General features: G+C 36.3%; 1 protein-coding gene and 1 pseudogene across 1 annotated transcript in view; one reads left to right on the forward strand and one right to left on the reverse strand.

Annotated features, from left to right (window-relative positions):
- The window catches only part of UBE2G1 (ubiquitin conjugating enzyme E2 G1), a 127,470-nt gene that overhangs the window by 34,392 nt on the left and 65,161 nt on the right, over positions 1-27,917 (forward strand). The gene's annotated exons all lie outside the window — the stretch shown is intronic.
- Positions 7,694-12,631, reverse strand: LOC119513742 (annotated as a pseudogene).

Genomic DNA, 27,917 nt, shown 5'->3' on the forward strand with positions numbered 1-27,917 from the left:
AAAGGGTGTGTTAGCTAATATCTTTGCCAATTCTGGTTAAAACTGATAATCACGTTCCAATCTGATGGGAAAGTGATATTTCATTGGCAGTCTTTAAAATAGTGAGGTTGAATAGTTTTTCATGCATTTATTGAATTTTTGTATTTATTTTGTGAAGACCCATTTAATCTTACTGATTTTTCAGTGCTCTTTACTTACTTAGGGATTAACTTTGTCATGTGTTGCAAATGTTTTCCCCTCAGTTTGTCTTTTGGATACTCCCTCATTCCCCACCTGCTTTTAAATCTTTCAGAAGTTTAAAACTTTTGAATGGTCAGGTTTTGGTCTTTTTCATTTGTGACTTCTAGGTTTTTTATATGACTTAAGGCTTTTCCTAAACCAAGATTATAAAAATGTTCCCTCCTCACCCTCCTGTACTTTTTTAAATTTATTATCTACATTTAAAGTTCTAATCTATTTGGACTTTTTTTTTTGTTGTAAGGACTTAGGTAGAGATTTGGCTTTATTTTCTCCAGTAGCTAACCAGTTGTACTAACACATTTTTTGTGTGTGTGTGTATCAGAAATTTATTAATTTAACCATATATCCTAGAGAAATTATGCATATGCATTTTAGATACATTTACAAAAATGCTCAAGTTTGTAATGAACACTGTAAAAGCACAAAACTGGAAACCCCTCACATGTACATCAACAAGAGGATGGAAAAACAACATTGTGGCATATTCATACTACAGAAGAGTACTTAGCAGCGTAAATGGATGAAGTGCAGCTACATGTAACAATGCGCACAAATCTCAAAAACATGTTTTACCAAAAAAAAAATAAAAAAAAGTTAAGGAAGAATGTATACAGTATGTCCAAAGTACAAAGTTCAAAAAGCATTTAAAATTCAACAATTTTATTAAGGCTATAAATGTATGTGGTAAAATTATAAAGAAAATAAAGGAGTTACCTCTCCGTGGGGAAGGAATAGGTAGGTGTTGACTTCAGGTGGTTCTCACAGGGAGTCTCATACTCTTGTCCTTAAACGGTGTTCTTGTGTTATTGTTTTTATCTTAACATATATATTTGGCTTTTTTCATTTTAAATTCAGGTATAATATATGTACAGTTTTGTGAGTTTTGGCAACACACCTGAAAATGTATAGTTCTGACAAATGCGTATACTCATAGGTCCATAATCAAGAAATAGGACAGGTCTATCATACCGAAAATTCCCTGGTGCCCTTTGGCAGTCAACCCTTCCACCCTCCGCCCAGTTCCTGGCAAACACTGATCTGCTATCTGTACCAACAGTTTTGCCTTTTCCAAAAGGTTTTATAAATGGAATCATAAAGTATGTAGCATTTTCAGTCTGGTCTCTGTAACAATGCATATCTCTGAGACACCTGAAACTCTGAGCTAGAGCTTAGCAGAATTAGTGCATACAGCAACTGTTAAAAATAAAAAGCTGACAAAGAGCCCAGACTTCAATAAGTGATATGAATGAAGTAGATCTGGTTAAGACTAGGGCAAACCGGGCCAAAGGGTAAAGGTCAAAACTGACTGTGTTTTAAAACTTCAACTTCCATGTGAGACCCAGGGAAGAGATGTCTATTTGGTGCAGGATCTATATTTTCTAAACAGTATAACTCTACAGTCAGTTTGTTCAAACACCATAATTTCATGGAACTTTGAATAGGAAGTGAGATAGGGTAGGTTAGTGTAGGTTAGAGTGAAATAGTGACACATCGCAAAGTAATTTGGGAAGAGGATAAAAAGTGTATTTGCAGTCCCCCCCCGGCCTGAGTTGCTAGGGGAAGGTGCGGAAGTGTTGGACTTCCTCACCTGGACTGGTGTTGATGTTGTCACAAACATTGGAACTGGTGGTTTGATGTGCTGAGCCCTCTATTGTGGGACTTGCCCTTATGAAGCTCATTACTGCAAAGGAGAAGCTAAACTTGCATATAATTGTGCCTAGGAGTCTCCCCGAGTACCTCTTTGTTGCTCAGATGTCGCCCTCTCTCTAACTGAGCCATCTCGACAGGTGAACTCACTGCCCTCCCCCCTACGTTGGATCTGACTCCCAGGGGTGTAAATCTCCCTGGCAACGCAGGATATGACTCCCGGGGATGAATCTGGACTTGGAATCTTGGGATTGAGAATATCTTCTTGACCAAAAGTGGGATGCAAAATGAGATGAAATAAGTTCAGTGGCTGAGAGATTTCAAATGGAGTCGAGAGGTCACCCTGGTGGACATTCTTATACACTACACCTCTTAGGTTTTAATGTATTGGAATAGCTAGAAGTAAATATCTGAAACTACCAAACTCCAACCCAGTAGTCTGGACTCCTGAAGATGATTGTATAACAAATGTAGCTTACAAGATGTGACAGTGTGATTGTGAAAAGCTTGGGGATCACACTCCCTTTTTCTAGTGTATGGATGGATGAGTAGAAAAATGGGGACAAAAACTAAATGACAAATAGGGTGGGATTGGGGGGTGGTTTGGGTGTTCTTTTTTTACTTTTATTTTTTAATCTTATTCTGATTCTTTCTCATGTAAGGAAAATGTTCAGAAATAGATTGTGGTGATGAATGCATAACTGTATGATCGTACTGTGAACAGTTGATTGTATACCATGGATGATTGCATGCTATGTGAATATATTTCCATAAAACTGAATTCCAAAAAAAAAGTCAGTTCTAAAAGCCAATTCTATAATTATCAGCTGCCTTTGTTCCTTTTCACTTGGGAAGTACAAGACCACTTTTTTTCCGAATCTGCAGATTTTATTGATATATATTCACATACCATATATTTCATCCAAAGTATACAGTGTCTCACAGTATCACCCCTTAGTTGTGCAATCATCATCACACTCAAATTTTTTTTTTTGTTTTGTTTTTAATTAAATTCAGTTTTATTGAAATACATTCACACACCATACAATCATCCATGGTATACAATCCACTGTCCACGGTATAACATAGTTATGCGTTCATGACCACAATCTATCTCTGAACATTTTCCTTACATCAGAAAGAACCAGAACAAGAATAAAAAATAAAAGTGAAAAAAGAACACCCAAATCATCCTCCCATCCCACCCCATTTGTCCTTTAGTTTTTATCCCCATTTTTCTACTCATCCATACACTAGATAAAGGGGGTGTGATCCACAAGGTCTTCACAATCACACTGTCACCCCTTGTAATCTACATTATTATATAATTGTCTTCAGGAGTCCAGACTGCTGGGTTGGAGTTTGGTAGTTTCAGATATTTACTTCTAGCTATTCCAATACATTAAAACCTAAGACGTGTTACCTATATAGTGCGTAAGAATGTCCACCAGAGTGACCTCTCGACTCCAATTGAAATCTCTCAGCCACTGAAACTATTTTGTCTCATTTTGCATCCCCCTTTTGGTCAAGAAGATACTCTCAGTCCCACGATGCCGGGTCCACATTCATCCCCAGGAGTCATATTCTGCATTGCCAGGAAGATTTACAACTCTGGGAGTCGGATCCCACATAGCGGGGAGGGCAGTGAGTTCACCTGTCGAGATGGCTCAGTTAGAGAGAGGGCGACATCTGAGCAACAACGAGGTATTCAGGGGGAGACTCTTAGGCACAATTACATGCAAGTTTAGACTTTCCTTTGCAGTAACGAGCTTCATAAGGGCAAGTCCCATGCTTGAGGGCTCAGCACATCAAACTGCCAGTCCGAATGTTTGTGACAACATCAACACCAGTCCAGGTGAGGATGTCCAACACATCTGCACCTTCCCCCAGATCCTCGGGGCTGGGGAGGGGGAGGCTGTAAATATGTTTTTTATTATCTGCCCAAATTACTCTGGGATGATCACACTCGATTTTAGATCATTTCGTTGCTCCAAAAAGGAAAATATCAGATAGACACAAAAAAGAAAACCCCAAACATCACGTATCCCTTATCCCCCCTATTATTGACTCCTAGTATTGGTGTGGTATACCTGTTCCTGTTGATGAAGGAATATTAAGGTATTACCTTTAACTATAGTCTGTAGTTGGCAATAAGCAATTTACTCACATGCCACTCTGTTATTAACTCTTTGTACAAGTGTCATACATTTGTAGTAGTAGTTCATGTAAGAACTTATTTATATTTGTAGTGTTAATTGGTGACATACATGACTTGAAACAACCCCTTTCAACTAAATTCACCTGCAATACAGCACTATTGCTTATAATCCCAATAACGAGCTACCATCACCTCTATCCATTCCCTCGTTAAAAGTTCTGTACCTTAGGTAACTCCTCCCCCTTCGCTCACTTTTATCTATCACTAGATACTCTGTATTCTACGTTTCAATACTCTGAGTTTAGTTATTCTTGTTAGTTCATTTTAGTGAAATCATACAGTATGTGTCCTTTTGTGTCTGAATGACTTCACTCAGCATTGTATCGTCAAGGTTCATCCAGGTGGTTGCATGCTTCAGGACCTCATTTCTTCTGACTGCTGCATAATATTCCAGCATATGTATATACCACGTTTTGTTTAGCTAGTCATCTGTTGATGGACACTTAGATTGTTTCCATCTTTTGGCAGTTGTAAATAATGCCACTGTGAACATTGGTGTGCAGATGTCTGTTTGTGTTCCTGCTTTCAGACAAAGACCATTTTTGATTTTTTAAAAAAGTCATCTGTGAGAAGGGGAGCAATGGGGGCAGTCTTAGGAGATGAGATCAGACAGCTAAAGGCAAAGGTGTGTGCCCAAGCCTGTAGAGTCATAATAGGCCATTATAAGGACTCTGGCTTTTACTCTTAAGTGAGGTGACATGCCATGGAGGATTTTGGCAAAGGAGATAGATATGATCTGACTCTTATTTTTAACAGGATCAGTCTTTGAAACAAAAATTACATTACTGAATAAGAGATGGAATAATTTAAAGATACATTCAGAATAGAGTATCTGTAGGGTCTGTATGCACTTTTCCCACAGTTAGAAAAATTTGTCCCCAGTTACTCACAACTCAAATGGTACAATAGTGACACTTTGTTTTTTTTAAAGATCAAATTGATAGTTTTTTGTGTGTTTTAAGTACATTTTTATGCAGTGTTTATTTTAAAAATAGTTTATTAGTGTATTTTGGATTTATGTTTAACATTTATTTAATAAATTTACATTTTGTTCATATTTGACAATTATACTTTTTTCCATTTAGATGATTATTTAGATTTTATTTTTTTTTTAGTGGTGTAAAACACACACATTTATTATGTCCAATTCTGTGGGTCAGAAATCTGGGTACAGCTTAGATGGAACCTTTACTTCATGAAAGGGTCTTTCATGATTTGGCATTTAAGATGTTGCCAGGGCTGTGGTCTCATCTGAAGACTCAACTGGGAAAGATCCACTTCCAAGCTTGCTCCCATGGTTGTTGGCAGGATTTAGTTCCTCAAGGGCTGTTGGATGATGGCCTCAGTTTTTTGCAGGCAGTTGGCTGGAGGCTGCCTTCAGTTTCTTGCTTCATCAGAGAGAGTACCAGCGAGAGAAAGAGTGCCAGCAACACAAAAATCGTAGTCTTTTAAAACCTAATCTCAGAAGAGGCATCCCATCACTTTTGCCTCGTTCTCTTCAGTAGTAGCAAGTCACTAGGTCCAGCCCACACTCAAGGGGAGCAGATTTCACAAGGGAGTGACTAGGTGATGGGGATCATTGGGAGCCATTTTAGAATCAGCCTACCCAAACAACATTTCTCCTAGGAGTAGGGATGGGAGGAATGGGCTTCCTTGCATACTGTGAAGTCTGTAGTTTAGGGTATATGCCCAGGAACTTAATATCCAGAAGAGGGCGCACTCCAGCCAGTGATAGCTTGAACTCAGGCTCTGTCCCCTCCCTGGGCTCTGCCCCTTCTCTAGTTTGGGCCTGCCAAACCCCCAGAGGGAGAGAAACCTGCCTACCTCTAGCAGCTTCTTCATCCTCCTCTTTCCTCTTCCCCTTCCCCCAACTCTCTTCTCCTGTCTCCTATTATTCCTGTGCAATCCTAGGAAATTTCCTACTTTCCACTCTGCACTAAAAATAAAACACTTGTCCAAAAGGTAAGGAGTGGCAGACAGCTTTCCTTTCATCATTGGATGATCACCTAATGAGATGTGGAGAGGATGCTTTAATTTTACTAATTTCTAAAATTGTTTAAAATTCTGAACACCTTAATTAAAATGCCTGTATTAATACAGGCAATTTAGGTCTTATGTGAAAAAATGCTGATACACTTTTGCTCCAAGATTGTAAGCACTAGAATCTCTTTTTCAAGTTTTACTCACCACTATCCCATCTACCCCCCCCCAAAAAAAAACCCTGAAATTTTGATTGTGTTAAATTGAATTTATAGATTGATTATGGGAGATTTGACATCTTTATGATACTGAATTATCTTTTCCAAGAACAAACTCTGATTTACCCACTTTTTAATGAGTATTAATTCTAATTTACAGGCTCTATGTTTTCTTTTAGGCTTGAGTTGCTACTGTGTACAGGATCATTTTCCACTGTAATTTTAGATTAGTATTATGTATAAGAAAGTTGTTGATTTGTTTAATTTTATAATTGGTCATTTAAAATTTTTTTTCCTTTGATCTTATTTGTCCTAGCTGTACAAAATCATATTCAAATTTACAACTTCAATATTTTCATTTTTTTTTTTCTTTTTAACCTGAGTAGATTGCCTGTTTTTCTTAGTGTTAAATAGTAGCTGTCATGGTGGCATCCTTGTTTTGTCTTGTTCCTGACTTCAATGGGAAGGCTTCTAGTTTTCAGCTTACTGGTTTAATGGATTGTGTTTGAATATAAAATCTTAATTAACACATACACATATACACAGCTTAATTTATATATTATGTGGTATGTCTTTCTTAACAATATTGGTACCATATCTGCCTCTAATTTATTGAGATTCTCTTTCCTTTTAAGAATATTGAATTTTGGGAGGGGGGGGAAGGGAGGTGAGAGAAAGAGAGAAGGAAGAAGGAACCGAAAGGAAGGGAGGAAAATTTAACATTCTAACAGGTAAAAAGAGAGTCCCTATTACATTATAACACTTTATTAGGCAACATGATTTTCTAGCTGGAGGGCACAGAAAAAGGAACGATAACAATAGCTTATTAAGACAATAGAATATTTTAAAAACCAAACAAACCCCCTTTGGGTGTAGAAGTATAGCTGTATTATTAACACACCAACCAGCAAGAGAGGAAAGGCAAATATACGGTACAGGGATCTCCACATGTTAAGGACTGGGTTATTAGGTAAAGAGGATTTAGTTAGTATCCTTGGTTTAGTTTCAGTGATACTTACTAAAGCCATTGTGCCTTTTAAATAGAGACCCAGATCCTCTTTGTGACAGAAGATTTACAAGTTGTAGAAAATGATGTAAAATATTTTCTTTTGGTATATACCCCTGATCAGGTTGAGTGGACTCTTCAGTGCTTTGTCTATTGTGATTCAGGGTTTAAATGATTAACTAAACAGAAAAGATGAAAGGAGCAATTATGAAATTTCTGACTTCATTACCTTGGCTTTATGTCCATAATTTGCATACATATAAATAATATGCACTAAAACAAAATCAGGGTTAAAATTTGAAATGAGGAAAAAAAAAGACAATGACCTGGTATTCTTAAGGCAAAACAGTGAAGTTCTCTTTAAATATACTTTATATTACATCCTCAGGCGATAAATCCCACAGCTACTGGAAGGCACGTAAATGCAGACCCAGTTAAATATTTACTATCAACAAGCTTGTGTGACTTGAGCATGGTTTTGAGGCCAGCTACCCCAGTGTCTTCCTGTTTGTCTGGGTGAGAGCTCCATCTTGTTGGGCATGCAGTGCCACTACTTCTGTCCTCATTTCAAGCAGCTTTATTTTATTTAGTGAATACAGTTCTTTTACTCTGCTCTTTTCTAGACTGAAATACAATTTAGTGTCTGTTTGGATTTTGATGTTTCATCCATTACTTGTTTTTTTCTAATGCAGTTCAAGTTTTATTTTCTGCTCTGATGGCTGAAAACTCAGTCTTCTCCTTTTGGGATATCATACCACGTTGGCAATAGGAGGCATTATTGGCTGCAGAGTGATCTGCTGCATCCTGGTGATCATGTCTCTGTAGCCTCCCGTGACCTTGACCGAAGCAGACGCAATGCTTTCTGCTTGTTGAGTAGTAAACCCATTGTGTGTGTGTGTGTGTGTGTGTGTGTGTGTGTGTGTGTACACACACATGAAGGCACGGGTGTCAAAGTAGAGCGTCCTACTCCCAGAAGAGATGAATCTCTCCTTTTGCGCTCCAGCTGCAGGGATCCAGCAAGAGAGTCTAAGATCTCTCCTCAAGGAAGCCCGGATGGCCTACCGGGAAGGCGGCCCTGGCGGCGCCCAGGCAGGGGCGGCCCCGGGTTGCAGGCAGGGCCAGCGTTTCGGGTCCAGAGTTCAGGTCCCTGAGCGGAGGCGTGGCGCCAGTATATTGCATTTTATGAAAACTTTTCAACAACAATGTAAGTTTTTTTTCCCTTTTTACCTTAATGTGATGTGAACTTCCCTTGAATTTGTGGAAAATTGACACCTTTTAAATTTGTTGAGTTATATTTAGTAATGGTTTATTTTTGAAAAGCTGTGTAGAACAGAGTTTATGTGCCTGATTTTCTGGAGCCTCATTGTGTGGGTTCAAACCCTAGCTCCTCTGTTAATCTAATTTTTCTGGCTTTGTTTCTTAAGCTGAGAACAAAGATAATAGTTTTCATCTCCTAGTTAAGGAGCGTAATCAGTCAGTAGGAACTAGAACCAATACATGGTATATAGGTTGTTAAAATACGTGTATATTGATTGCTAATTAGCTATTGCCCTGAGTATCTTCTAGACACTGAGAGGAATAATGTGTGACACAAAAGAACGCCTCTAGGACCTGCTCTAGCATAGCCTAGCTCTGGCATCTTTCTGATCAATTGGTGTCTGTTCTATGCCTGTCGTTAAATACTTTAACACTAACCCCAACTCACCAAATTGTTTTGGAGTAAATGAGTTAATATATGTACAATTCTTAGACCAATGCCTGGGTGTAGTAAATACTAAAAATAGTGTTTGCTTTTATTACTTAGAATTTTTGCCAAGAGCATTCTTAATGCTATTTATGCAATTGGCTTCCTGAATTGATTAGGAAGTTTTCTTTTCTGTTCATAGAATAGCTTAATAAAGGAATAACCTTTTGAAAAAAGTTTGTATGAAAATATCTAGGACTGGTGTTTGGAGTGGTTGGGGAGATAGCTCTTTGACAATTGCTCAACTCTTTGAAGTTTATTTATTTACTTGTTTTCTAATTCTATTTGATTTCATTTGACAGCTTATATTTTCCTAGAAAAACATCTATTTTAGCTATATTTAAAAATTAATAACCTAAGGTTTGTTGGAAACTTATTGCACACTTATTTTGGTTTGCCCTGTATCATCTTATTCTTTATTTTTCAGTCCTAATTTTATTTAGTTTTTTTTTTTTTTTTTAGTTTAGCTAATGGCTTCTGTTTTCTAATTTAACTTCTGTATTTCTTTATTTCCTTTATTCTGATTTTTTTAGTTGATTTGTTTTCTAAACTTGAGTTGAATGCTTTTATATGTTTTGTTTTAATTCTTGATCTTTTGGAAGTATTTAGGTATGGATCTTCCTCTGATTATAGCTTTATTTGTGTACCGAAGGTTTTTGTATAGGTATTTTCATAACTGTTATTTTCTAGATAATCTGTTTTTAGTTCTGTGGTTATTCCTAATAGTAACAGCTTTAATAGTTTTAAGTTTATCAAATAAATTTTTCACGAGTGGTTTTTTGAATGTTCTATTTGCATAGTTCTTGTATGTTTGATAGACTGTATCAGTGGCTTTCACACTGAATGAGATTTTGGCTGGTTATAGATTTTTTTTTGCTGTATGTTCTTTCCTCTGTTGTTCAGTAGACATTATTCCATTAGCTTCTGGCATCTAAGGATACTGTAGAGAAGAAGTCTGGGGTCAGCCTGGCTTTTTTTTCCCCCTTTGTAGGGCACCTATGTCTTCCTGGGTATTGATAGAATTCTTTCTATACCCTTGAAGTTCAGTAACTTCATCAGGATATAGCTCAGTCTTGGTGTGATTCTCTGTTAAATTTTCCTGTTTTGTGGCAAGGCATTTCAGTCTGTGTATCCAGCAATATTTTCTTATATATCTTTTAATATGCTTTCATTATTTTTCTTTCCTCAAGGCACATTGGTTTTAAGATGCATTTTTGTTTTCTGTCTTCCATTTCATTGTTTTCCTAAATGGTTCCTTTGTTCTTTTCTGACAGGTTCTATGTAATTTCTCAAGATTATCTTTCATTTCATAAATTTGTTTTCATCAATATCAGGTCTACTTTTCATATATATAAAATATGGTTTTCATTTTTCCAGTGGCTTCAGTATTTCATTCAGTTTTATTCTTTTTAAAGCTGCGAGCTGCCCTTTCAACTTGTCTCATTTACATCTTGTGGTAAAAACAGGTAAAGACACATTGGTTTCAAGAAGATTGGTGAGACCAGTTTTAAAGTAGCTAAAATCAAAATATATTGTCCAAGAACACAAAACAAATGATTAGTAAAATTGTTTTATCAAGTTATGCTGTAAGTATAATTTATAAATGGCCTGAAATATGGCTGATATTCATTTGCAGGGTTACTGACATTTCTTTTTGCAGTTAGATAAGTTTCTTTTGTACCTGTTTTTGCCAGGTGTGTTTTCTCTAAGGGGGAGAAGTGTTCAGTGACTTTTCTTTCTGTTAATCATTGAAAATCTATTGAAGGTTTTTTCATTCAATGACTTGTAATGCAAACCAGAAAAAATGCACTGAAATCATTATTGACAGAGGCTCTGTTGTGTGCCACAATAAAAGACCTGTTATGTGAATTTCACCTGAATGCCGGTTTACTCTCTGTTTTATTCTGAAGAAATTAGGTGGTCGGCAGTTGACCCCTTGATCTCCATTCAGGGTCAAAGGAAATCGTGAAAAATCTGAACATGTGCAAATTGTGGTTACTGAGAGTGAGACTTTGTGCCTTGTAAAGAAAGTACTTTAAAGTATCTTAGCTGTTTAGGGGATAGATTTTCCCAGGAGGTTTTTTATTTTTGTTTTGTTTCTTAAACAGTGGCTGAGATAAAAAGCATTCTTTATGTTATTATCTATGTTAACAAAGGTTATTTTCATTATTTTAGTAGACTTGCACAGAGTATGCCAACAATATATTCCATATTGTGAATAGCCTTAATTCGGTACTCCAGGATTTAAATCATAATAGCTTAGCCTCATCAATTAAAATTGTCAGTTTCTTAAGAGTTCCAAACTGTTGTACTTGGTTGCCAATAATGTGGTTTCTTCCTAGTATGATATATTTTTTAGCTAATCCGTTGATTCAACAAATATTTACTGAGGACATACAACAAGCCAGGGACTCTCACCAGGTGCTGGGGCCACATCAGTAAACAAACAAATATCCATGCCCTCTTAGAGCTTGCACGCTAATGGGGGTGGGGAAGATTAACAAAATTAATAGAAAGTTGTGCAGTGCTAAGGAAAAAATAAAACAGGAAAGGAGATAAAATAGAGTATATGAGGGTGCGGGGTTATAATTTAAAATAGAGTGACATTTGAGCAAAGAATTGAGTTAAGTGAGGGGGTGAATCATGCAGAGGGTAGTGCAAGCACAAAAATCATGAAGCGAGGACAGACTTGAATGTTGGAGGATGAGAGCAGTTAGCTGAAGCCAAGTGAACACTGCAGAGAATAGAAAGTTGGGGAGGTAAGCTGGTTAGTCCTAAAGACCTTGTGGGCCATCTCTTTGAGCGAGAATGGAAAGCTATTGGAGTAGGGACATGATCTGATTTCACATTTTTATAGGATCACTCTGGCTGCTGCGCTGAGAATAGACACCCATTAAGAAAGTTATTTTGCATGGTACCCCAGTACACACATTTAAGTAAACATTTGTAACTGAAATGAAAGTTTTACCTACAATACCCCTGTTTCACTTTTCTTTTCTATTCTGTTAAGAAATGCTGGCTATGTGCTACCAGATCTATTTCATGACTGTCTGACCTATAGTTGAAAAACACTGCTAAATGATAGCTTCTGACTTAGTGGAAAGGAAGTAAATTTTAGGATGTTGTGTATCAAAGGAAAATGAACAAAGTATAACATGAAAAAGAAAAAAGCCTTAAAATCAGTATTGTAAAATGCACTTAGTTAAAAAAAATCACATCAAAAACCAGTTATACGAAAGGCCTAATAATGAAGAGTCCCACTCCCTAGAGGCAACTACTTTTAAAAAGCTTTTAGGTTCAGATGTCCTGGGGCTTAATTCCATGTTTCTAAATAATATGTTTATAGTGTTTATTTTTTGGTTTATCAACTTTAGACATTATCTGTTGACTTCTTGCTATGACAGATGTTTTCAGTCCCACTTCTCACTACTGACCTTCCTCGTACGACGGTCACTGAACTGGCGCCTCTCTGGGGTTCTGCCCAGAAGATTAGCGTCCCTTCTTCGCTGCAGCCCCCTCTGTGAGTATTTTGTTCTTCTGCTCCCTCCACTCTGCTTAATCAGTTCATGTTCTTCCATCTGTTTTTCATCTTTCAGAACTATGGGCAATCTGTCTACTCTTTAATAAAATTTTTTTTAGTAAATAAAAATTTATTTTGTAATTTCTTTAGAAAATTTTATTTAATTAAGTTCTTAGGAGGGAAAAGCAAGAAACATATGTGCTTATCCTGGCACCTTGTATTGGAAGACAGGTTAGAAGTTTAGGGCAAATTTTCTTTGCTTTTCTTTTAAAAATATGTGTAATGTATATTTTTAAAGGGTTGGGTGTATTTACATTATTTTATCTTAAAAAAACACATTGTAAATATTCTCATGTCATTAAATACTCTTTCAAAATACTTTAAATATGTATACCATTCTTTTATATGCTGGTACCATAATGCTCCCCCAACTTTGACTTTTAGGTTTTTAAATTATAAATAATTATAAATCATTTAAATTATAGCTAATACTTCTGTGGATTTTCTATTGAAAATATTTATACATAATATTTGATTATTTCTCTTAGGATAAATTTCTAGGAGTGGTCATTGTGAGTCAGAGAAGAGAAACGTTTTTTTTGAGGTTCTTATTAAATACTGCTTTTAGCCTTCTAGAAAAATTATGCTAATCTGTATTCCCACTATCAGTGTATTACATTGTTACATCTTCAGTATGTTCTTTCAACTATCAGTGGCTTCTAAAATGTTTGATTTTGCCAGACAAAAAGAAAATAATTTTATTTTCAAGTTCCCAAGAAGGCTGAACACTTAAAAAAATTTTTTTTCTGTGTTTTGGTTGTTTTAGAGGTTTGTAAGAGCAATTGTTTGTTTACCTTTTAATATTTTATGGGTAATTTGGTATAGAAATTTTATTATTTTTTAAATTATTCCATTAATTAGGCTTCCCTGTGTTTTCTCCCCTTTCTTTAATGCTTAGAATGGTGTTTTCCATTCCTTTGGTCAGATAAGACTGTGGAAATTTTGAATATACCTTTAAAGTGGGGAAAAAGTATATGGAAGAAAGTTTTGACAACCATCAGTTGTCCTTTGATTTGGATTGAGAAAGTCCATCATAATCATTTAGGTTTTGAGTTATTGCTGTCTTCAAACAAGATCAGTTGCCTTGTCTGTAGAGGTTATTAAATTATTGAACACTCCGTGAAAGTGCATTATAAAGTGTAAAGCTTTTTAGACATACAGGATGTTATTACTGCTAATTCATGATGCTGGATAATCTGGCTAAACTAGTCTTTCTTCTCAAGGGGTATGATACATAAGCTTTCTCTTAAGGAGGCATGAAATGTCTCCAGGGGATTTCTCACCATTTGGCATAGTTCCTTTAGGAAGTTCTGGTGATAGCTTAGTCCTTTTTGGGGAAAAACTAACTTATTAATTTAGTTTAAAATTAAGAGAACTTTACTGACATTTTAGGCTATTTATAAGCAGCAACATACAAATGTTAAAAAACACATCTTTTAAAAAGCCTAAATGGCAGTGAGCTAGGCAGCATGGTAAAAAAAATTATATTGGGAAGAGATACATTGGTTTATGAATTGGCTACAAAAGATAAATCAATATTATTTTGAAGAGATCCTTATTTTTGTGGTTGTTGAAATATCCTTAATCATTATTAAAATGTCTTGAATTTTCAGTGTATTGAAGTCTTTAAAGTATAGAATTGATATCTTGTTTCTCAGAGGTTGACTAATAGTGGAAAAAGATGATCAGTCTCAGTTCACCAGAACACAACCACTTATGATTTTGGTGTATTTTCTTCAACCTTTTAAATATGCATTTGTTTATGTATTTTATAGTCATATGTCTGCTACTGTAGTTAGTATTGTAAATATTTCCCATTGCACATTTTATTTCACTGTTGTCTTCACTGACATCTTTAATGCAGCATAATTTCTCTTTTAGAGTCTTTTGAAAAGGTTTTAAATTCCAGCTTTCCCTGTTGGATTTCCTTTATAAATTTGAGCAAGTAAATATATAAATAATTTTCAGGGTTGTGTCATGAGGTGTTGGTACCACAAACTGATATAAATTGTTTTGTAGCAGTTGGGTGGGCATTGATGTGGAGGAATGAAACAGAAAGCAAAGAAGCAAGCATGACAGCATCCCTTTATTTTGTTCCATCAGCTTTCCCTCTCTAGTAGTCAGGGCGCAGACAGTGACTCCAGAACAAAATCTTAGGTTTTATTGTATTTCTTGTTAGCCAAAACATTTATTAATTCATTTGTCATTTGTTTTGTCCGTTAAACCACCCAATATGTTAAAAGCTCTTCTTTATGCCATAAGGTTCCAAAATGCTTTTGCAGCAGATCCAGTGTCAGTATTTTGAAGAGCATAAAATGATTGTAGTTTGTACATTTATTTAAATAATTAATTTGTGGAAGGTATTTCTAGCTTGTTTTTCTAAAAAAAAATAAAGCAAGGTTAGTGTCTTTATGTGCTGGTTTTAGTTTTGGTACACAGTTGGGAGAACCAGACTTAACTGTCATTTTTCTTGTCTTTGGCTTTGAGTTACCAGTCTGTAAAATGATGGCTTACAACTTGGTGCAATTTGATGTCCTTTCCAAACCTAAGAAGTTTAATTTGGTGATCCATTTGGAGTTATTTCTGCTGTGGGGTCTTTAACAATAGATATGAGGCTAGTGGCTAACGTGGATTAAAGCGGGACTCTCATCTAGAGGCTCTACAGAAAACTAAGGAGATAGGGTCCCCATGGGAGGAAAAGGAGATTTGTTTTCATAGGTCACTTATTTTAGGGCAAGAATAGCAAATGTCTTATATGAGTATCAGATTTCTTGGTTGGTTGTGGCTGCCTGAGTACTATGTTGAAAGAAATTTTGAGTCCATGGTTAGTTACTAATGGTACGTTACTTAGGTGTGGGCCACCTCAAAGGCTTGATGATTAAGAACAATGATATATTTAGTCTGTACTTTAAGATATGCTACACAGGAGGTAGGAACATGCTTGGCTTCCATTTGAGGTGCTCCTCTTTTACCTAATGCATATATTGGATTTTTTGTGTATTTGAAGAGAAGATTCAGTTGTTTAAAGGTCTCTCTCTCTCTCTCTTTTTAACCCTTGAATCTATTTCCAGATTTTGTCTTTTTAAACTTATGTCATATATACACACACACAGAACAGTGTATGTATGTGTGACGCTGTATAAGATGTGTACAATTTAAAGAGATACAAAGCAAGTTCCATGTAACCACTACCTGGATGAATAGTTACTTGAAATTTTTTTTTTCTTTCTTTTTTTTTTTTAAATTAAATTCAGTTTTATTGAAATACATTCACACATCATACAATCATCCATGATGTACAATCCACTGTCCACAGTATGATAACATAGTTATGCGTTCATGACCACAATCTATCTCTGAACATTTTCCTTGCATCAGAAAGAACCAGAACAAGAATAAAAAATAAAAGTGAAAAAAGAACACCCAAATCATCCCCCCATCCCACCCCATTTGTCCTTTAGTTTTTATCCCCATTCCTCCACTCATCCATACACTAGATAAAGGGGGTGTGATCCACAAGGTCTTCACAATCACACTGTCACCCCTTGTAATCTACATTATTATATAATTGTCTTCAGGAGTCCGGACTGCTGGGTTGGAGTTTGGAAGTTTCAGGTATTTACTTCTAGCTATTCCAATACATTAAAGCCTAAGAGGTATTATCTATATAGTGCATAAGAATGTCCACCAGAGTGACCTCTCGACTCCATTTGGAATCTCTCAGCCACTGAAACTATTTTGTCTCATTTTGCATCCCCCTTTTGGTCAAGAAGATACTCTCAGTCCCACGATGCCGGGTCCACATTCATCCCCGGGAGTCATACTCTGCGTTGCCAGGGAGATTTACACCCCTGGGAGTCGGGTCCCACGTAGGGGGAAGGGCAGCGAGTTCACCTGTTGAGATGGCTCAGTTAGAGAGAGAGAGAGCCACATCTGAGCAACAAAGAGGTACTCAGGGGGAGACTCTTAGACACCATTACATACAAGTTTAGACTCTCCTTTGTGGTAATGAGCTTCATAAGGGCAAGTCCCATGTTCGAGGGCTCAGCACATCAAACCGCCAGTCCCAATGTTTGTGACAACATCAACACCAGTCCAGGTGAGGATGTCCAACACATCCGCACCTTCCCCCAGATCCTCGGGGCTGGGGAGGGGGAGGCTGTAAATATATTTTTTATTATCTGCCCAAATTACTCTAGGATGTGTCACTATTTCACTCCAGCCTATACTAACCTACCGTATCTCACTTCCTATTCAAAGTTCCAGTTACTTGAAATTTTAAAACTGCTTAACTAGAGCATGGATAATCAAGTGGTTTTCATAGCCAGGGTCAGAAGACAGAACAATTGTTATTCAGGATGCATCGGGAAGAATACTCTATTGTGTGTATGTTATTAGCTAGGGGTGATTGGAACCCTGGGGACATGGGAGGACAGGATTTCCTAGAGCTTGATGGTGGTAGCTAGAGTAGAGAACCCAATGCACAAGTCTGGAAATACTTTATTCCAGAGACCAGTTAGAGTCTAAATCTATACTCTGTTTTGCCCAGGAATAGAAGAAGATGGAATTAAGAGTAAAGTAAGTATTACAATAAAAATTATCTACAAATAAATTTTACCACAAATGTGAAAGATGTTAACATTAAAAACTATAACACATTGCTGAAAGAAATTAAAGAACATCTAAATAAGTAGTAAGACATCCCATGTCCATGGATTAGAAGATATTGTTAAGATGTCAATACCACCCAAAGCAATCTGCACATTCAGCACAATTCTGATCAAAATTCCAGCCACTGTTTTTGCAGAAATGGAAAAGCCAATTGTTTCGGTTTGCTAAAGCAGTCAGAATGCAATATACCAGAAATGGGTTGGGTTTTACAATGGGTATTTATTAATTTACAAATTTACAGTTCTAAGGCTATGAAAATGTCCAAATTAAGGCATCAAGAGGAAGATCGCTTCTCTGAAGACAGCCTGCTGGCATCTGGGACACCTCTGTCACATGGGAAGGCACATGGCTGGCTTCTGATGGTCCTCTCCCTGGTTTTGTTGCCTTCAGCTTCTGGCTTCAGTGGATCTTTCAGCTTCTGTGTGTCCTTGCTTGCTTCTCTGGGTTTCTCTGTCTCACATCTTTCTGGGTGTGTCTCTCTCTGAGCTCTCTTTGCCTTTTCTGCCCCTTATCCTTCCATAAAGGACTCCAGTGAAGGGTTAAGACCTAATCAAACAACCTAATCAAAAGGTCCCACCCATAGTAGGCCTGCACCCATGTGGATGGATTAAAAGAATATGGTCTTTTTCTCTGGGGTACATGATGGTTCCAAATTACCACACCAATCATCAGTTATATATGGAGTTTCTAGTGGCCCTGAATAGCCAAAACAATCTTGAAAAAAAAGAACAAAGTTGGAGGACTCAAAACTTCCCTATTTCAAAACTTAATACAAAGCTGCAGTAATCAAAACAGTGTGATAATAGCATAAGGTCAGAAATACACCAATGGATAGAATTGAGAGTTCAGAAATAAACCCACACATCTACGGTCAACTGATTTTTTTAAAATTGTTTTTTTCCTATTGATTTTTTTTTTGAAGATCCAATAGAACCTTTATTATTTTTTAAACATTTTTTATTGTGAAATGTGGCATATATTAGAAAAGTGTTAAATTTCAAAGTGTAGTTTAACAAGTAGTTATAGAGGAAATTTCAAAGTATGGTATGGGTTCCAAAATTTCAGGTGTTTCCTTCTAGCTGTTCCAACACAGTAGAGACTAAAAAAAAAATCTATATAATAATTCAGTTGTCATAATCAATTGTTAAATCCTATCTTCTCTGTTACAACTCTTCCCTCTCATTTGATCATTCTCTCAAACTTCAGAAGTATTTGGGCAATGACCATTCTATCTTCTTCATGTAGAAAAGGGATGTCGACATTATGGGTAGGGGGATGCAATTGGTTGATGTTCTTGGAGAGAATGGTACCTCTGGGTTTCTGGGCTTGTCTGGTATAGGAACAATCTGGAGGTTTTAAGTTTTTGAAAAATTAACTTAGTAAGTGAGACTTTTATAGAGTCTCAGATAGAGCCCTGGGTATTCTTTAGGGTTTTCAGGAATACTGTTGGTTGGGGCTTGGCATACCATGGCAGTTTGCAATATCTAGATGAAGTTTGCATAAGGGTAACCTCCAGAATAGCCTCTTGACTCTATTTGAAATCTCTTAGCCACTGAAACTTGATATTTTGTTCCATTTAGTTTCCCCTTTTTTGTCCAGAAGGCATTGTCAGTTCCACATTGCCAGAGACAGGCTCGGGCTCATCCCTGGGAGTCATGTCCCATATTGCCAGAGAGACTTAACACTCCTGGAAGTTGTGTCCCATGTAGCGGGGAATGTTAAGAGTTTATCTGCAGAGTTGGGCGTTGCCAGGGAGATTTATACCCCTGGGAGTCGGGTCCCACGTAGGGGGAAGGGCAGCGGGTTCACCTGTTGAGATGGCTCAGTTAGAGAGAGGGCCACATCTGAGCAACAAAGAGGTATTCAGGGGGAGACTCTTAGGCACCATTACATACAAGTTTAGACTCTCCTTTGTGGTAATGAGCTTCATAAGGGCAAGTCCCATGCTCAAGGGCTCAGCACATCAAACCACCAGTCCCAATGTTTGTGACAACATCTGCACCAGTCCAGGTGAGGATGTCCAACACATCCGCACCTTCCCCCAGATCCTCGGGGCTGGGGTGGGGGAGGCTGAAAATATGTTTTTTGTTATCTGCCCAAATTACTCTGGGATGTGTCACTATTTCACTCCAGCCTATACTAACCTACCGTATCTCACTTCCTATTCAAAGTTCCATGCAATTGTGGTGTTTGAACAAATCGACTGTAGAGTTGTACCGTTTAGAAAATTTATATCCTGTACCAAATAGATATCTATTCCCTTGGTCTCATATGGAAGTTGAAGTTTTAAAACACAATCAGTTTCAACCTTTACCCTTTGGCCTGGCTTGCCCTGGTCATAACCAGACCTGCTTCATTCATATCACTAATTGAAGTCTGGGCTCTTTTTCAGCTTTTTTTTTTTTTTTTTTGACAGTGGCTGTATGCACTAATACTGACATTCATATCTGCCGAGCTCTAGCTCTGAGTTTCAGGTGTCTCAGAGATATGCATTGTTCCAGAGACCAATCAGGTTATATGCTAGGGGATCAGCATCTCAGAGTTTAGAGATAGGCATTACAATTCATGGATAGAGTTAACTGCTGTAAGAGCTTACAATCCCCTGCTTTCTTTTGATTATAGCTTTCATGGAATATTTTTTTCCATTCTTTCACTTTCAATCTATTTGTATCCTTGGATCTAAGATGAGTCTCTTGTAAAGAACATATAGAAAGGTCACACTTTTCAATCCAATCTTTATCTTTTAATTGAGGAGTTGAATCCATTCATATTCAAAATTATTACTGTAAAAGCAGTACTTTGAGCCAACCATCTTATCCTTTGGTTTTTATTTGTCAGATCTATTCCCCCCCTCTCTCTTTATCCTCTAAGTTACCCTCACTAATACTTTTCAATTCTGTGCCCTTCTCCAGACCTCTCTCTCCTTTCTTTTTCTTCAGCCAACACAACTCCCTTTAGTAATTCTTGCAGGGCAGGTCTCTTGTCAACAAAGTGTCTCAGCATTTGTTTGTCTGTGAAAATTTTAAACTCTCCTTCACTTTTGAAGGACAGCTTTTCTGGATAAAGAATTCTTGACAGACAATTTTTCTCTTTCAGAATTGTAACTGTGCCATACCACTGCCTTCTCACCTCCATGGTGCCTGTTGAGTAGTCAGTACTTGGTCTTATGGGGCTTCCCTTGTAAGTGGTGAATCTCTTCTCTTGTTGTTTTTAGGACTTTCTCCTTCTCTTAAACATTTGACAGTCTGATTAGTATGTATCTTGTAGTGGATCTATTTGGATTTATTCTATTTGCAGTTCATTGGGGTTCTTTGATTTGCCTATTTATATCTTTTATAAAGGTTTGGAAGTTTTCCTCAATTATTTCCTCAAATACTCTTCCTAGCTCTTTATTCTTCTGTTCTCCTCTGGGATACCAATGATTTGTGTGCTTCCTGTTGTCCATCATTTCCCAGAGAAACAATTCAACTTTTTCCATCTTTTTCACTGTTTGTTCTTTTGTGCATTCATGTTCCATTGTCTGTCCTCTAGTTCACTTATTCTTTTTTCTGCCTCTTCAAATCTGCTGTTGTGTCTCTAGTATATTTTTAATTTGATATACAGTAGCTTTCATTTTTGCTGTTTTTCTATTTACTTTTTCAGATTCTTCTTTATGCTCTTCTAGTGTCTTCTTGATATCTTTTCTGTCTTTAGCCAACCCATTGAAGTTATTTTGGAGATTTGTATGTACTCCTTTGATTAGTTGTTTCGTTTTGTGTCTCCTGTGGCTTTTTAATTTGGTCATTTGGCTTGGCCATATCTTCTTGCATCTTCATGTGTTTTATAATTTGCTGCTGATTTTTAAGCATTTTATTATCTTGATAAAGTTATTTGAAAGTTGATTTTCCTCGCTCTTTTATACTTGCTTGGGTTTACCAGATACCTTGTATTTGGTAAAATGGATTTTTAGGTGTGACACCAAGAGCAAGAACAAAAGAAAAAAAGAACAGAAAAATTGGATTTTATAAAAAATAAAACTTGTGCATCATGGGGCATTATCTTGAAAGTGGGGAAAAAAAAAACCCTACAGAATGGGAGGAATAGTTGGAAATCATACATCTGATAAGGGTGTAATATCCAGAATATATAAAAACTCCTACAGTTCAACCACAAAAAGACAAGATATAAAAATGAAAAGTTGCTCAACCAACATCATTAGCTATTAGGGAAATGCAAATCAAACTGACTAGAATGGCTAATATTAAAAAAACAAACAAACCAGGAAGTAACAAGTCTTGGCAAGCATGCTGAGAAATAGGAACCCTTGTACAATGTTGGTGGGCATGCAAAATGGTGCAACTGCTGTGAAAAGGTTTTCTGGTTCCTCAAAAAGTTAAATATAGAATTGCCGTGTGACCTGGGTATTCCATTCCTAGGTATATACCAAAAAAATCGAAAGCAGGAACTTAAACAAAGTAGGTGTACACAAATGATTCATAGCAGCATGATTCACAGTATCCAAAAGGTGAAAATAACCAAAATGTCCATTAACAGATGAATGAATAAACAAAATGTGTTATGTTCATACAATGGATTATTATGTAACCATTAAAAGGAATGAAGTTCTGATACATACTGTAACATGGATGAACCTCAGAAGCATTATGCCAAGCAAAATAAGTTGGGCACAAAAGGATAGATATTGTATGATTCCACTTATATGAAATTTCTGGAGTAAACAAATTCATAGAGACTGAAAGTAGATTAGCGGTTACCAGGGGCTGGTGGTGGAGGGGAATGGGGAGTTAAGGCTTATAATGCATACTGGTTTTCCATTTGGGATGATGGAAAAGTTTTGGTAATGGATGGTGTTGATGGTAGCATGATATTTATTGTAAATGTCATTAACACCACTGAATTACACACTTAAAAATGGTTACAATGGCAAATTATATGTTTTATATATATATCTTACCACTATAAGGTTTTTTTAAAAAAAGTATAGTTTTTTATCAGTGATTTTCAAAAATCTTAGCCCTTGACATCTTACATATTTTGTGACGACCCCTCCCCCATCACTTTTTATAATTGGGTTTTGTGAAGCAATCCTTAGTAACTTGTAATGAAGTTTGATATTTTAAAAAAATATTTTGTTTGTAGTACACTAAATTAATTTCATGATCCACTGCACATCATTGCCTTCAGTTTGAAAAACTTTGCTCTGACTTAACTATTAATAACTGCATAGTAGTCCACTGTTAGGTGTGTGGACCATAATTTATTTAGCTATATACTCTGATGAAAGAAATTGAGTTCATTTGTGGCTTTTCATTCTAAATCATGAAAAACGCAGATGTGAGTTCATTCTAGTCTATTTGTCCTATTATTTACTTAGGTTAAATTCATGAAAGTAGAAAGAAGGCCTTTATAGCCATATAGACATCCTTCAATTTTGGAATCTAATCCAGTCCTAAAATCTTGAATTGAATATCAAATTTTTTTGGATGTGGTAACCTATATTTAATTACTTTGGGGAAAAAATAAGGCATTTCTAGACTAACCAAAATCCCCAAACTAAAATGGTCTCTCTTACTTTTCCTTTTCTCCTGTTATCCTTGCCCCAATTTGTATGAACCATTTGAAAGTAAGTGGCAGGTGTGATACCTCATACCTCTCAATACTTCATTTTGTCATTTCTAAGATTAAGAATATTTTCATCCATAGCCATAGTATGATTTGACCCAAATTACTTTCATTGCATAATATATTATGTCTTCATTAAAGCTTCCCCAATTGTTCCAAAATGTGTATGATAGTTAATTTTTTCTGATCCTGAATCTGCTTGATGCTCAAGGTTTATGCATTGCATTTTTGTGCTTTTTAAAAAATCCAGAGTAATCCTTTCCCTTTTTCTTGACATTGGATTTTTGAAAATTCTAGGCCACTTGTCATGTAGAATGTCTTACATTATCGACTTGCCTGATTTTTTCTGAAAAAATTGTTGGACTTACTCTCATATCCTGTGTATTTCCTGCAAACTGAAAGTTAGGTCTAGAATACTGTTGTTCAACAGAAATGTTTTATAAACCACAGTGAGAGCCTAATATGTAGTTCAAAATTATCTGGTAACCACATTTTAAAAAGTAAAAAGAATAAGTAAGATTACTTTTAATATTTTATTTCATCCAGTATATCTAAGATATGACTATTTCAACATCTAATCAATATAAATAATTATAGATATTTTACATTCCCTTTTCACACTAAGTTCAGAATCCAGTGTTTATTGTGCACTTACAGAACATTTCAGTTCAGACCAGCCAGAGTATATGTCCTTCATAGCCCTATGTAGCAAGTGAACACTGATGGACAGCACAGATCTAAAGGCTTCATTTGATTCAGTGTAAACGTTTTTTCTTTTTTTTTGCCATGATTATGTCAAAGGTAATGACGCATGTTCCATATCGTATTATATGAGGAGGCATACATGTTGGGTGGCCCTGCTGGTAGTTTGAATACTTTGTTGGAAGCTGTCTGATTTTTCCATAGTCATCTAAGATAAGTTTTTCCCTTTGTATTGGTAAGTAATCTGTGAGGTGAATATTCTGTTTCCCAGTGATCTTTCATTTAATGGGTTTAGCCTCTGTTGATGATCCTTACCTGAATTTTTATATTATGGTTTGCAACTAAAACATGTTGAAATACACCTATGTAACAATTTACCAGGCATTTCTTATTTATAAGGCATTTAAAATGTTAGTTATCTAATTCTTTAACATTAATAAACTCATTAGTGAATGCATTTATGTTGAATACACAGGATCTGATAATACACACCACATCATCTGATAGGAATTATATTTTCTGACTGTACTGTAATGAACATGTACTATAATGTAGATAAGCAATAGAATAATATGCAAAAGATAAACAGTAGATACAAATAATATTCGCAAGATAATTCAATAAGGCAATTTTAAAAAAGGTAACCAATTAAAAACTTACCTAAGTATCACTCTTGCATGATAAATGAATATGAGGTAATGAAGTGAGGTTCGCTTTGTCTAAATGCAAGGAGCTGTTGAGAATAATCTTTTTCTCACCTTGAGACTCCAGAAGGGAATGATTACAAGCTATCCTCCAAAGTAACAGGATTAAAAAAACCCTACAGAATTCTGACCCTGCAGAATTCTGTTAGTATTCCCTTTGATTGTGATTATACAACTCAACATAACATGAGACTGTACTTAATTGAGTCTTCAAATGTTGTCTTTCTGCTCATTGTAGAACTTAGTTGTGACAGCAGTCATTTTGTCAGCATGATCTAAAGCTTCTTTTAAAGAATTAGCATTGAATATTTGGGCTCTGCTTCTTCTTCCTCCCACTAAATATGAGCTTCAAGTTAAACACTGTCTACTCAGTCCATTTGAATTCCATGTAATAGGCAGGGTACTCATCAGCATTTTCTTTAGTAGCATGTAGTTTTCAGAGTACACCAACAAAGGCTGTAGCTTAACATCTCCTTCAGTTTCTCTGTCTAAAAGCAATGTTAGCCTGGCACTTTTTTTTTTGTCTTATGAAATGAAAGTATAAGATGGCATTTGTTTAAAAGAAGTTCATTTTCATTGATACTGTTTGCTTTTCAACATTATGGTCTTGATTCATAATTTCTGCAGTTTACTGGGGAAAATTTGTTGCAGCCTCACTATCCGTAGAAGCTATTTTACCAGTGACATTTAACTTATGCACTCTTGCATTGTTCTTCAATCTCTCATACAATTCAGGGCTTGCTTTGCCACTCAAGTTTTCCGCTGAATTCCTCTCCTTCCTCCTTTTCTACCGTCTTCACACCTTAAACATAATAAATGCCTGTTATTGCATCCACATAGTGCTTGGTGGCATCCCAAGCTGATTATTATCTGCTGTACAAAAGTATTTCTCTAGTTCTCAAAAAAAAATCTTGCTGTGTCCAACCACTATTACTTTCATCATTTTTATTTCTCTTTCATAGAAACAATATTATGTATGGTGGATGGGGATACGTCTTACCTTTTGGCTCCCTTCTCAATAAATTTTATCATGTCCATCTTTTTCTTTTAATGTATGTGCTTTTCTTGGTTCTTAGGCCCACGTGTATTTTCACAGGACATGTCATTGTCTTTGAAACCATTTTACTTAATGTGGAGAAGATCACAATAATGTACAACTTGCCTTTCAGTAAAAGGCTTATTGTACCAACACCACTTTTTAAAAATTCCGTTTTATTGAGATATATTCACGTATCATACACTCATCCGCGGTGCACAATCAGCTGTTCACAGAACCATTGTATAGTTGCGCATTCGTCACCCCAGTCTGTTCTTTGAACATTTTCCTTATACCAGAAAAAGTAAACATAAGAATCAAAAAGAAAAGTAAAAAAAAAACACCCAAATCATCCCCCCCACCCTATTTTTCATTTAGTTTTTGTGCTCATTTTTCTACTCATCCATCCAAATCACACTGTCACCTCTTGTAAGCTACATTACACAATCGTCATCAAGAGTTAAGGCTACTGGGTTGCAGTTTGGTAGTTTCAGGTATTTATTTCTAGCTATTTCAATACATTAAAACCTAAAAAGGGTTATCGATATAGTGTGTAAGAGTGCCCACTGGAGTGACCTCTCGACTCCATTTGAAATCTCTCAGCCACTAAAACTTTATTTTGGTCCATTTCACATCCCTTTTTTGGTCAAGAACATGTTCTCATTCCTACGATGTTGGGTCCAGATTCATCCTCAGGAGTCATATCCTGCCTTGCCAGGGAGATTTACACCCCTGGGAGTCAGATCCCACGTAGTGGGGAGGGCAGTGAGTTCACCTGCTGAGTTGGCTTAGCTAGAGAGAGAGGGCCACACCTGAGCAACAAAGAGGCACTCGGGGGGACTCTTAGGCACAATTATAAGCTGGGTTAGCCTCTCCTTTGCAGTAATGAGCTTCATAAGGGCAAGCTCCAAGAGAGAGGGCTCAGCATAACAAACCACCAGTCCTCAATGTTTGTGAGAACATCAGCAACAATCCAGGTGTGGAAGTCCAACGCTTCTGCATTTTCCCACAGCCCCTCAGGGGGGACCCTGCATATATGTTTTAATTTTCTGCCCAAGTTACTTTGGGATGTGTCGCTATTTCACACTAATCTATATAAACCTAATAGGTCTCACTTCCTATTCAAAGTTCCATGTAATTATTGTATTTGAACAAACTGTATGAGTTAAATTGTTTAGGCAATATAGATCCTGCACCAAATCAACATCTCTTCCCTAGGTCTCACATGGAAGTTGAAGTTTTAAAATGCAGTCAGTATTGTCCTTTGGCCTGATTTGCCCTAGTCCTAACCAGATCTGCTTCATTCATCTCTCTAACTGAAGTCTGGGCTCTTTTCCAGCTTTTTTTTTTTTTTTTTTTTGACAGTTGCTGTATGTGCTGATACATTCATATCTGCTGAGCTCTAGCTCTGTCTGAGTTTCAGGCCGACACCATTTTTGATCATGCAACAAGGATCCCTCCTTTTGCTACTGTGATTATAATGAGAAAAAGCACATACAAATAAATAGTGGTTAGAATTAGACAAATGTGATCTCCTAGTGCCTCTTTAGGGAAAGTTTAAGGAGGAGTTTAAGTTATAATGGGGAGGTAAACTGGAAGGTTAATAGCAGTATATCACAGGTTTTTCCACACAATCGCATCTATTATTCCCTGTCTGGAAGAAATCTTGGATTGGAACCAGCATGGCCTGCTTCTTAGAGATTTCTAATGCTGAGATGGGTTTTGGATCTACTTAGAGGGAACTAGTGGAAATAAAGCAATCAACAAATGTTTTAATATCTACATTTGTTGTGAGATAGAACATCTTATATTTGTATAATATAAGTTTTGTCTTTGTTTTGTGACTCAAACACGTACTAAAAGTAAACTAACTAAAAGTATATACTAAATACATTAATACTCTATCATGTTGGAAATTTTTTTTTTTTTTTGTCATTCAAATACACATTTCTATATAGGCAAAGCTTTTATTGTGACTTGTTTGACATTTGAGTTTCATGCCATATTTAATCTTGGCCAAAGTATAAAAATACTAAACTAAGTTATTATGGTAATAAGTATTTTATTTTTCAATTAAATTTAACATACCTAGAAGTAATTTTGATGTATGATGTAATATAAGTTTTGGACTTATCTCTTCCCTCTGCTTCTGAGGATAATTCTGCAAGTTCCCAAAAAGTCTGTTTTTATCTATCATGTTCCATTGATCTGTTTATTCTGGTAGTTATCCCACATGGTTTTAATTATTCAATTTTAAAGCTTCCTGTTTCATTTTGGGTCTGACATGAACCTGATATGAAAATCTGACATAGAGCACAGAAATATACTCTGTACCAATCCCGGTATAGATGCCAACATCCTCAGCAAAATTTTAGCAAGTGGAAACCAGCAGAATAGTAAATGACCAAAGGGATTCTTTTCAGGAATGCTAAGGAAATATATTGCTCTTACTGCTGCTACTACTGGTAGTACATGTACATGTTAATACATTAAAAGAAAAACATTGATGATTATGGATCAATAATAAATTTTTGTTACAAAGGCATTTG

This window comes from Choloepus didactylus, chromosome 18 (genome assembly GCF_015220235.1).
Source record: "Choloepus didactylus isolate mChoDid1 chromosome 18, mChoDid1.pri, whole genome shotgun sequence".
Lineage (NCBI taxonomy): Eukaryota > Metazoa > Chordata > Mammalia > Pilosa > Megalonychidae > Choloepus > Choloepus didactylus.